Source organism: Alosa sapidissima, chromosome 14 (genome assembly GCF_018492685.1).
Source record: "Alosa sapidissima isolate fAloSap1 chromosome 14, fAloSap1.pri, whole genome shotgun sequence".
Lineage (NCBI taxonomy): Eukaryota > Metazoa > Chordata > Actinopteri > Clupeiformes > Clupeidae > Alosa > Alosa sapidissima.
The window spans coordinates 21,691,245-21,701,244 of NC_055970.1; the positions used below are offsets into that span (position 1 = coordinate 21,691,245).

At 44.9% G+C, this 10,000-nt stretch overlaps 1 protein-coding gene across 2 annotated transcripts in view; it reads right to left on the reverse strand.

Moving 5' to 3' along the window:
- Positions 1 to 10,000, reverse strand: part of lingo2 (leucine rich repeat and Ig domain containing 2) — a 258,806-nt gene that overhangs the window by 200,642 nt on the left and 48,164 nt on the right. For both annotated transcript variants that reach the window (XM_042062156.1, XM_042062157.1), the window contains exon 2: positions 3,450 to 3,528. The gene's annotated coding sequence lies outside the window, so the exon portion shown is untranslated. The remainder of the gene's footprint in view (positions 1 to 3,449; positions 3,529 to 10,000) is intronic.

Sequence of the window (10,000 nt, forward strand, 5' to 3'; positions counted from 1 at the left end):
GAGGACCGCATGTATAAACCTCTCATGCAGGGGCTGCATAGCGAACTGCATGTATGCTGCACGAAATTCCCTCCACAGAATGAAGAAATAAAAAAAAGATGGGTGGCTCTGACCACGGTTAGACAGTCACCAGTGAAAAATATCACCGGGGCGACAAGCTTCTTATTCATTTCTCGCCCGAAAAGTGCCACATTATCTGTCTGGGCTTTTGTGGGGCTGCGGGAAGCTAAGGAGCTTTCTCCCGGCTTTCCCCCTCCCTGCTCTCATAAGCAAGGGGGCTTGGCAGGGAATTACCCACGGTGCCCGAGGATATTTTCCCCCGTGACACACGCCAGTTTCTCCCTGTGTCTGATTAGGAGCAGCAGCAGCAACGAGCGGCAGTGGCCGTGCCGGTCAGGCCCTACTGAATCTCAGGCCTCGGCAGTCGGCCGAACCTCTCCGCCAGGGCCTTTGGACCTCTCCCAGGAGAACAGGAGAGAGTGAGAGAGAGAGAGAGAGAGAGAGAGAGAGAGAGAGAGAGAGAGAGAGAGAGAGAGGAAAAGCTGGGCACGGTGAGAAGAAGCTGTCATGGCCGTCACGCATCCCCTTCACAGCATCACAGAGATGACAGAGTGCTCCAAAAATAGACCTGTCTAACGTGCTTGATTACTGGCTTAGGAAGGGAGAAATGTTTATGTAAGTGGGGATGTGTTTGTTTGTGTGTGTGCGTGTGTGTGTGTGTGCGTGTGTGTGTGTGTGTGTGTGTGTGTGTGTGTGTGTGTGTGTGTGTGTGTGTGTTTTTTATGTACAGTATGTTAGGGATCTGTTTCTGAGTCAAAGTGACTTGAATTGTTTCTACTTTATGTGCAAGACTGTTCGCGGCGTATTTACTTTTTCTTCTGCTTTTTCACAGTAATCAAAAGTGGTCTGACAGGGGAAGAGGGAGGTACATCATGAGAGTGAGCATGTACAGAGGGGGAGAAACATTTGTGCTTCATTTTAAAATGAAAAGAACATTTGATCCTGCTAAGATTTGAAGGCCAGGTTCCTGTCTGAAAAATAGCAGAGAGAGGTTGATTTCAGTTTCTGTATCACTAGTCAGGGCAGACTCTGTTTCTCAATAACATTGTAAAATGCTAATACTACCTGCTGATGAAACGGGGGACATTTTTAAGACAATAACAAAGCATAGATAACCTTTTTTTCCCTGTCTTGGTTTTAGTCAATTTTATGTGCTATGAAGAAACACTCATTATGGAAAAATGGCCGAGCTGTGCAGATTTTGGCCACCGCTTCGAGGAGGAAGAGAAAGCATTGAGGGCTTTACCGTTCATTGCCCACATTACATTGATGACAAGCCCTTATTGTATCCCTGAGTTTTATATCCTTTTTTATGGAGATATACCTATTAAATTAAAATAATACTGTTTGGTGGCTTAGTGATTTATCCCTTATTGTTTAATCAGTTTCCAAGCCTAATAATGGGCCACCCACAAGCCCGCTTCAATGAAAGAAAAAAAAGAAAAACTGTGGCCACTATGCCATCGTTCATTTTACATTCGGTAATATCCTTTTAAATGGGTGGAAAATGGTTATGAATAATGAATAGGAATACAGTAGGGAGAAGAAATTATTCCTTAAGACTGGCCGTCGTCCATGCCAGTAGGTCTATATCAATAAGGTGCCATCCAAAGCACCTCTGGATACAATAACCCAGCATAAACCTTCCAGCTTTTTTTATCTTGTTGCACAATGTGGCGTAGATTAACAGCAGGGTTGTGTTGGCTGATCCTAAGCCTGTGCCGGCGGCTATGTGGGATTTGTACAGAAGAGGTCTTTAAAGATCTCGGATCAGTGGCCTATAGGGCTAGGCAACTTCAGCTATACATGCTTTTGAGAGCTTCCTACTGAGGTGCTGATAAACCAGTGTGCAGAGGCATACCCACTGTGATGATAAAAATGGTGATGTCATGCACATGTTCTGCTAAGATGGGTTGTTAGCAGTGATCTGCATACTTTTCTTACTGTACACACACGCACGCACGCGCACACACACACACACACACACACACACACACACACACACACAGATGCATACACACATCAAGCAAATCTGCAACTACTGTATGTGTCACATGAATCATTTTCAGAATGAGACTTAAGAATACAAAAAATAAAACCATATGAGAACTATATATCTTTTGTGACCTCATGTGTAAATAAACGCTAAGCTGCCCCTGGGCAGATTTGGTACTTTTATTGGAAGCTTAAGTAAAGAGAGAGTAAACACTGTATGTGGGAATGCGAAGCACACAAAGATGCCTCAGCATGCACAAATAAATAAACTTTGCTCCTGCGGCATAATGCTTCTTCGTCTCAGATATAAATAAGACCCGGACTGATGGCTGGAGGATGGATTTTTCTCCCTGTTATTGCTGTGCCTTAAAGCTAGCTTTCATTTGATTCCATCTGATCTCTAATTAATGTGGCTGCAGGGAGTGGGTGTCAAGGCCTCCACATGTCTCCTATATATCGGCTCGCTGCTGTCATCAGAAGCGGAGAGAGAAAATGGCATGAAAATGGCACTGGTGATGGTGGTGTGCCTAGCCGGGCGAGGGGATTAGAAGGGTGGAGGTTGGGTGTCCCTCATCTGAGCCTGCTGTCCAGGTTGAGAACACATGTTGGTGTAGGACGAAGAGAGGGTTTTTCAGATTGTTTGATGTTTTTTTTTTTCAGACTGTTTGCAGAGCCTTGTCTTGTTTCCAAATATATAAACTGAGAAAAGTATGTTAGCAACAGTTCTGTGAAAAGTATGATAGCAACAGTTGGTCCAGGTAGAGGTCTTCTCTAGATGAAAACTGTTAAAACTAAGCTGTTATTAAATAATGAAATAATTATGTGGCATGCATATGTTTTCCATGAGCTACCTAGTATTATTAGTATGCATGTTTCATGTAGGCAACCTCAAAAAGGCCTGAAAGAAAAAAAGAAAGTTTTTAATTTATCCAGGATCCTACTGCAGAACTCTGTGGCCGGTGTGTCGATGGAGCGATTTGTGCAGCTGATTTTTACCAATAAAGATCCAAAGCCAACAGAGATAGGAGACATGTGAGGGAAATAACTAATGGCACTTGATCAGCTCTGCCTACTTGCCTTCTATCGCTTCTTTAATCTGTGCTACCAAGTGAAAAAAAATATTTAGCATCCACCTCCACATTTGCCTAGAAAATAAAGTAGGCTACTCTTTATGTGCTAAATGATCTGGCAACGCACTGCATGTTATATAATATTCCTCTCAATCCTTTTTTCCTTTTTTTGTTTTTTTGTTGCTTCTGTCTTTGTCATGTCAGAGGAAGGGGTTTCGGGGCAAATGTGTGCCTATCAAAATATGGACCAAGTCACCCTCATCTACATGCAGTCATCAGCCCCAGGACTGACTGGAGGTGACAGAGAGAAACAAAGCAACTTACCACATGGAAACATGGAGGAACATGATGGTGTCTCTCTGTCGCACACCGGGGATGCTCTGCTACTTACACACTCTGATACCTGGAGACAGGGAGAAGAAAGAAAGAGGCAAAGAGGGAGAGTGTTAGACATAGAGAAAAATATAAAGGGGGAGAGTGAGAGCGAGCGAGAGAGAGGGGATGTTATATACAGTAGAGGAAAGAATATGCAGATAGAGAAAGAGAAAGAGAAAGAGAGAGAGTCAGCAAATGGATAGTAAGAAAGATACACAGAGAGGTACAGTAGAGAGAAGGAGAGAGAGGGTGGGAGGAAGAGAAAGACAGAGAGGGAGAGAGAGAGACAGAGAAAAAGAGAGAGAGAGAGAGAGAGAGAGGGAGAGAGAGACAAAGGGAGAGATAGACAGAGGGAGTGAGGAAGTGACTGAGAGTCAACCCACATTAGCACTGGCTTCATTACCAGTGGAGAGGATGTTTTAAAGGACGGCGACTTATTCATGTCATCTCGCTTTCCCCATTATTTAGCATGTTATTCCAGAGCCTGATCAGTGGGCTGGAAACTCGAGAGAGAGAAGCATCACACGTCTAGATGGGCTGGGCCAGCGACCCGTGATGACGTCTGCCATTAGGAGTGGGTAGAGACGGAGATGAAGCAGTCAGGCAGAGGCAGGCGCACGTGAACAGAGAAACCCGGCTTAGGGAAATAAACATTAGGCCTTTTATTCCTCCTCATTTTATTTTGCGCTTGTCGTCGCTGTGTGAATAATGTGTATGTGTGAGTGTGTGTGTGTGTGTGTGGGGTGTGTGTGTGTGTGTGTGTGTGTGTGTGTGTGTGTGTGTGTGTGTGTGTGTGTGTATTCTGTGTGTCAGTGGTATGTGTTTGTGAGAGTTATAAAATATTCTCAGAATATGGGACATGGACATCAAAACCACTAAAGGAAAATAAATCAGTGTTTGACAATGACAAAGACAATGTTTGTGCTGTTCTATTTGCAAGTCTCCCAATTCATATGGCAGAAAACAAATCACCATGGAAATGTTCACACAAACGTTTTATGTTACGTATATCAACACATTTCTGTTGTCTTGAGAATGCTCACAAGGCGGACACAGATTTCTACAGATTTGCACAGTCATGTCTACTTCCTGTCACACGTTATCCTGCTCACTGTTTATGATTCCTGTCTGATTTGAATTTCATATTATGGGAGAGGTTATGTCATACTTGCCAATGCCAAAACCAATGTACATTTCTATGCTCTCTGAAATATTGTATCTTTCCTTTCCTGCTAGGAAGAGGTCAAGAAAAGAACAGAATGTCTTCTCCGATGACGGCAGGTCATTTCCCTCCTCCCTTGTGCAATAAAAATAACTGATGTTTACATAGGCCCCTCTTGACTTGAGTGTGGGCAAGGGCATTCCTGACAGGAGCAGGAGCGATCCTCCTTGAAGGTGTTCACTGTTGACCTCTCAGTTTGAGTTGGCCTCGAAACCATTACCCCTGCAGTTTGTCCTGTTCCAACATTGCAGGCCTTAACTCCACCAACATATCGAACAGACGCATGGCGCAGGAGCGCTGCATTGTCATGTCTCCTTGGTTGTTATGGTTACGTGTGCAATACCATGGTGGAGGGCTTCGAGCTTGAAAGGAAAAAAAAAACCTTTTGTTTTTTTCTGTTTCTGACAGTGATGCAACTATTGAACTGCACTTGCCCATATGATATGTGGCAGGCAGTGCACTCTGAAGGTCTTCCTCCCCAGTGTAACGTTGTTTCTGCCAGTCCATTTGGAAAAAGACATACAAAAAAAATATGATGAATGTTTTTATTTTACTAAATCTTATTTGTCTTTAAGGACATTATACAATTACCTTTCTCTCTCTCTCTCTAGCTCTCTCTCTCTGTCTCGCTCTCTCTGTCTCTCTCTCTTTATTTCTCTCTCTGTCTCTACTTTACTCCCCCACAATGTCGGTAAACAAAAAGGGAAGGAAAGGGAAAAAGGAAAAGCATGAGTCAGCAAAAATGTGCCTGACAGTGAAAGTCAAGCTGCATGGGCCCATGCCAGAGAGATGCCCAGTGACAGCAGGATCCAGTTCCAGGCTAGCAGTTTGACTTCCTCTTTAACCGCGGTCTGTCTGCTAGGCCTGCGTGCCTGAGTAAGCTGGGGTGAAGGTGGAGGTGGAGGTTGAACGGCATTCACACACACACTGCCATAATGGGGTGGGAGAGAAAGATGGAGAGAGATGGAGGGAAATGGAGGCCTTATGAAAGAGAGGAGGAGATAGAGAGAGAAACAAGAGCAGGTGAAAAACAAAGAGAGACAGAAAAGCAACGTAGAGTAGAAAACAAGGAAGACTGAGAGGAAGAGCAGAAAGGAAGGAGGAAAAAAGGAGAGAAAAAAAGAGACAGAAAAGAGGAAAAACAGGAAACAAGAGACAGAAAACAGGAGCTATGGAAATAGGAGAAATGGCAGAGCTAGCCGAACGCTAAGATGGTGGTGATGAGAAACAGTTGAGAGCCTCAGTGAGGGGGCGGAAGTGAAGGACTGCAGAGTGGCTGATGACAGAATAACAGGGCAGGCTCTGTGTGCAGGGAGAGAGGAGGAGGAGGAGGAGGAGGAGGAGGAGGAGTAGGAGGGAGGTAACCTTAGAGGAGGAAACAGAGGGACTACTGTGGCCCAGTGCAGGTGGATGGATAGAGTGCATGGATAGCGCTTTGGTTCTTGGCTCCACAGCTGCTGGTGTATCCCTCCTTCCTCTTGGGAAATAGTGCTGGGAGGCAGGGGGTAGGTAGGCAGAGGCGGTGGGGCAGGCCAGGGGTAGCTAGCTGAGAACCAGCCTCTGTGTCACCGCAACCAAGGTCAAACTCTACCAAAACTGCTCTCTTTCACACACTCACGCACACTTGCATGCCAACACAGCCACACAGAGGCACGTACACATGCACGCACGCACGCACGCACCACCACATCCACAAATGCCAAACCCATTTTACCACAGTCACAGCACCCATTTGCACGTGGGTACCTCCTGATCACATGGTGTCTCAGAAAAGCAACCATCACAAAATCACCCCCCCCCCCCCCCCCCCCTCTCCACCCCTCCACCCCTGGTGTCCCAGCTTTCCATGCCTCCTCTGGGGACCCTGTGCAGAAGGTTCTTCCAGGTCCCTGTCAAAGTCTGCTGAAAGCCACGGAATCACACACGGCAGCGTGTATCACAAAGCATCGCCATGCCGAGTGCCTGAGGGGACTCGCTGCTCTTCCACAACATTTCATCGCAGCTTAACTTGAGACAAGCCAACCTTCTGGGCTTTCCATTGTTATGCGGATCAGAGGAGCTAGGTGAGATAGGCCTACTATCTGAGACGTGACAGGAATCTAAAGATTTAAAATATACTTTGTTCTCAAAGACACATTAAATATTTCTACACTACGAGTGCATTTCCCTCATGGTGACATGAAATTCAACTGAGGTCACTGTGGCATCGAACAGTGAGAATGGCTCGTCTGGGAGGTGGTTCTTTTAGAGATGTGCTGGTGATGCGCTCTGTCAGAGAGTTCTCCCAGGCCTCTGGTTGTCCCTATAAGCAAGTTTAGCAGCGGAGCATCACCCAGACTGCCACTCCTCCTCAGCAGCTGGTGCTCTGAGCTGTTATAACCTGTTTCCGCTAGCATGGCTCCCAGGGGTACAGTACATAGGAAAGGCTCCACTCTCTGTCTTTTGTGCCCTCTCACATACACACATGCTCTCTCAGTCACTTTCTCTATGGATGTGTCTTCAACTTGCTCTCTCACTCTCTCTTTCTTTCTATCTCTCAATGGTTCTCTCTATCTATCTATCTCTTTTTCTCTTTCTCTCTTTCTCAATGTGTTTCCTTTATTTTCCTGTAGGAGCTCTGAGCTGTTATAATTTCCTTCCACTGTCATTGCTCTCAAGGGTAAAATTCTGAGTAAAAGTCCTTTCTCTGTCTTTCTCTCCCCTGTCCAAGCCCTGCTCTCTCTATCTTCTTCTGTCTCTCTGTCTTCCATCCCTCCTCTTGTCTCTCTCTCTTTCTCTCTCTCTCTCTCTACAGCGAGCACATGTGTTTAATCCTCTGTTCACACATTCTGTGCTTGTATCTTGGTGGCCATCTTCCTCTGTCTCTCCCCCCATGCCCATGTCATGTTTACCGTTCAGGCTCATTCGTCTGGCTCTCCTCCTCCCCCTCTCGTTCGTGCATTCTTCCCGTTTGACATTCCCTCTTTCCTTGCCCCAGAAAAAAACGATGCCCTTGAGGATAAACACACTTACATCTGTTAGGGTGTAATATGCATGTGCTGCGTAGTGGTGCATGTGCAACGTTTTGGGCCGCATATTTATCTAACCGAAAACGTCTTGCCCTGCTGCATAACTTTTCCAGGTCACGGTTACAAACTGACCCATGCTATTCTCAGAGAGGACACGCCAGTACACGGTCGGGCAGTACTCCCGAAGTGTCATCACGCTAAAAGCTAACAGGATGGGAGGATTCTGTTTTGTTCCTCTCATCTTCTAACCTGTGTTTGCTAAACTCCCACTCTCCTGCTTCAGTTTGTTCATCTGTCTCTCTTTCTATCTCCCTCTGTCTCTCTATCTCTCTGTATCTCTCCCTCTCTCTCTCTTTCTCTCTCTCTCTCTCTTTCTCTCTCTCTCTGTGTCCCTCCCGCTCGCTGCCTCCTTAATAAAATTTGCATGAGTGACAGAGGGAAGAAAAAAAGGAACACTGCTGTTATTTACCTGCCATTGTATGAAGGCGGTTATGGCTCATTGATTATTAATTGCTAGCCATCATGGAGGCTGTCCCATGGCTAGAGGAACCAATGGCGGCTCAGTATTACTTATGGACATGATCATGCAGGAAGGCCAGGCTGTGGTGGAGAGGCAGCCGGACAGCCGGTTCCCACACACACTTCATCCTAAATGAGGCTCTCTGTGTTGTGAATAAAAGGTCCGGCAGGGCTGAGAGTTGCAGTGACATTATTTTGTCATGTTGCTCGCATTACCATCGCCCCAATCACAGCATGTCAATACTCAATCACTATGTGTATCATCTGAGACTTTTATTTTGTCCAGATTTCATTCCCTCTAGTGCATCCCTAGGAATCCCCAGGGTCTTTAAGGGAGATGATTGAAATCCCATCTAAAGGCTGTTTTTTAAAAAAAACCAACAACAGTGACACGGCAAACTTTGACTGTTTTTTAACAATAAAGTCCACCCCCTTCCTCTCTCAACAGCAGCCCCACCCGGGCACACTCCCTTGATGCGGGGGCACAGACAGGAATTACCATGCAGATTCCATATGTGCCTGGAAGGCAACCGACATCAAAGCTGCGTTTAGATGCGCGGAAGTGTGCGCCAGACTGTCGGCTGGGTGTGGAGAGCGATTGATGTCGAACAGCATTGTCTTTTCGCTTGATGCTGGAAGACTTTATAGTCAGTTCATGAACTTTTCAGCACACTGTGACGAGTTCACCAGCTGAATTAAAATCTTTAATCTGAGCTACCCTGTACTTAATGATTGACATCACAATGCTAATTTAACTGCTATATTTCCATATCTGTGAGCAATTCTAAAAATATTTGTTTTCACATTTTTGTACAGTACCCAACTTTGTCAGGCAAGTCACAAACTCTCAGCTGTGAGCAACAGCACAGTTCTATCTTCTAATCAAACTCTAGCCTATACTACATGCATTCTTTACATCCGACACAACTGCTAATCTAAACCCCAAAACTGTTACTGGTGGTCTCTCTAACTACAGTATTTGATACAAAAAACTTATGAATTGCTAGTTTTAGTTAGCAAGTAGTAAAATTGGTTTTTAGCAAGTAGTAAAATGGCTTTACTATTGGAGCACTAAATAATTAGTCTAGTAGCCAACTAGGTGAACCCGGAAATGTTGAGTACACCAAAGTTGTATTGCAGAAATGTGAAGTATGGGTCCACAGTAGGCTATATGGAAACTGCCAGATGCTAATTTTCATATGTTTTACATAATTAGCACTATTAGCAGAATCGTCCAGATTGACAATAGATTTTAGAGAATGCTGGGGCTCTATGGACTGGCTATTAGACTATAAGGTATAGACTGACCATATAAATTGACCCATACATTTACATGCTATTATCTGTGATCTGTTAACTCACTGAGTGCCAAAAACGTAATATTACGTTTTTCCTTCCCATGCTTTGAATGCCAAAAATGTAATATTACGTTTTTAGTTTTTTTTTAAAAAAAATACGAAACTAGACACTCTAACACACCTTATATGTGATTTTGGGAACTCTGTGATGAATGGAAATGAAATATATGGCGATCGTGAAACTCATGAAAACGCACAATCTGGACATTTTATCTGGACATTTTATCATAACTCGGTTGCCGCTTTGGGTCGAATCAGTGACGCATGCACGTCAGGTCAAAACCAGGCCATTTTCGTGGGTCTAGGTGGCAGTCTCGCCAGGTCTCGCTGATCACTTCCCGGAAAGTTTACACAAGTAAGTAACAGGCAACACTATTTCATGAAAGACGTTAT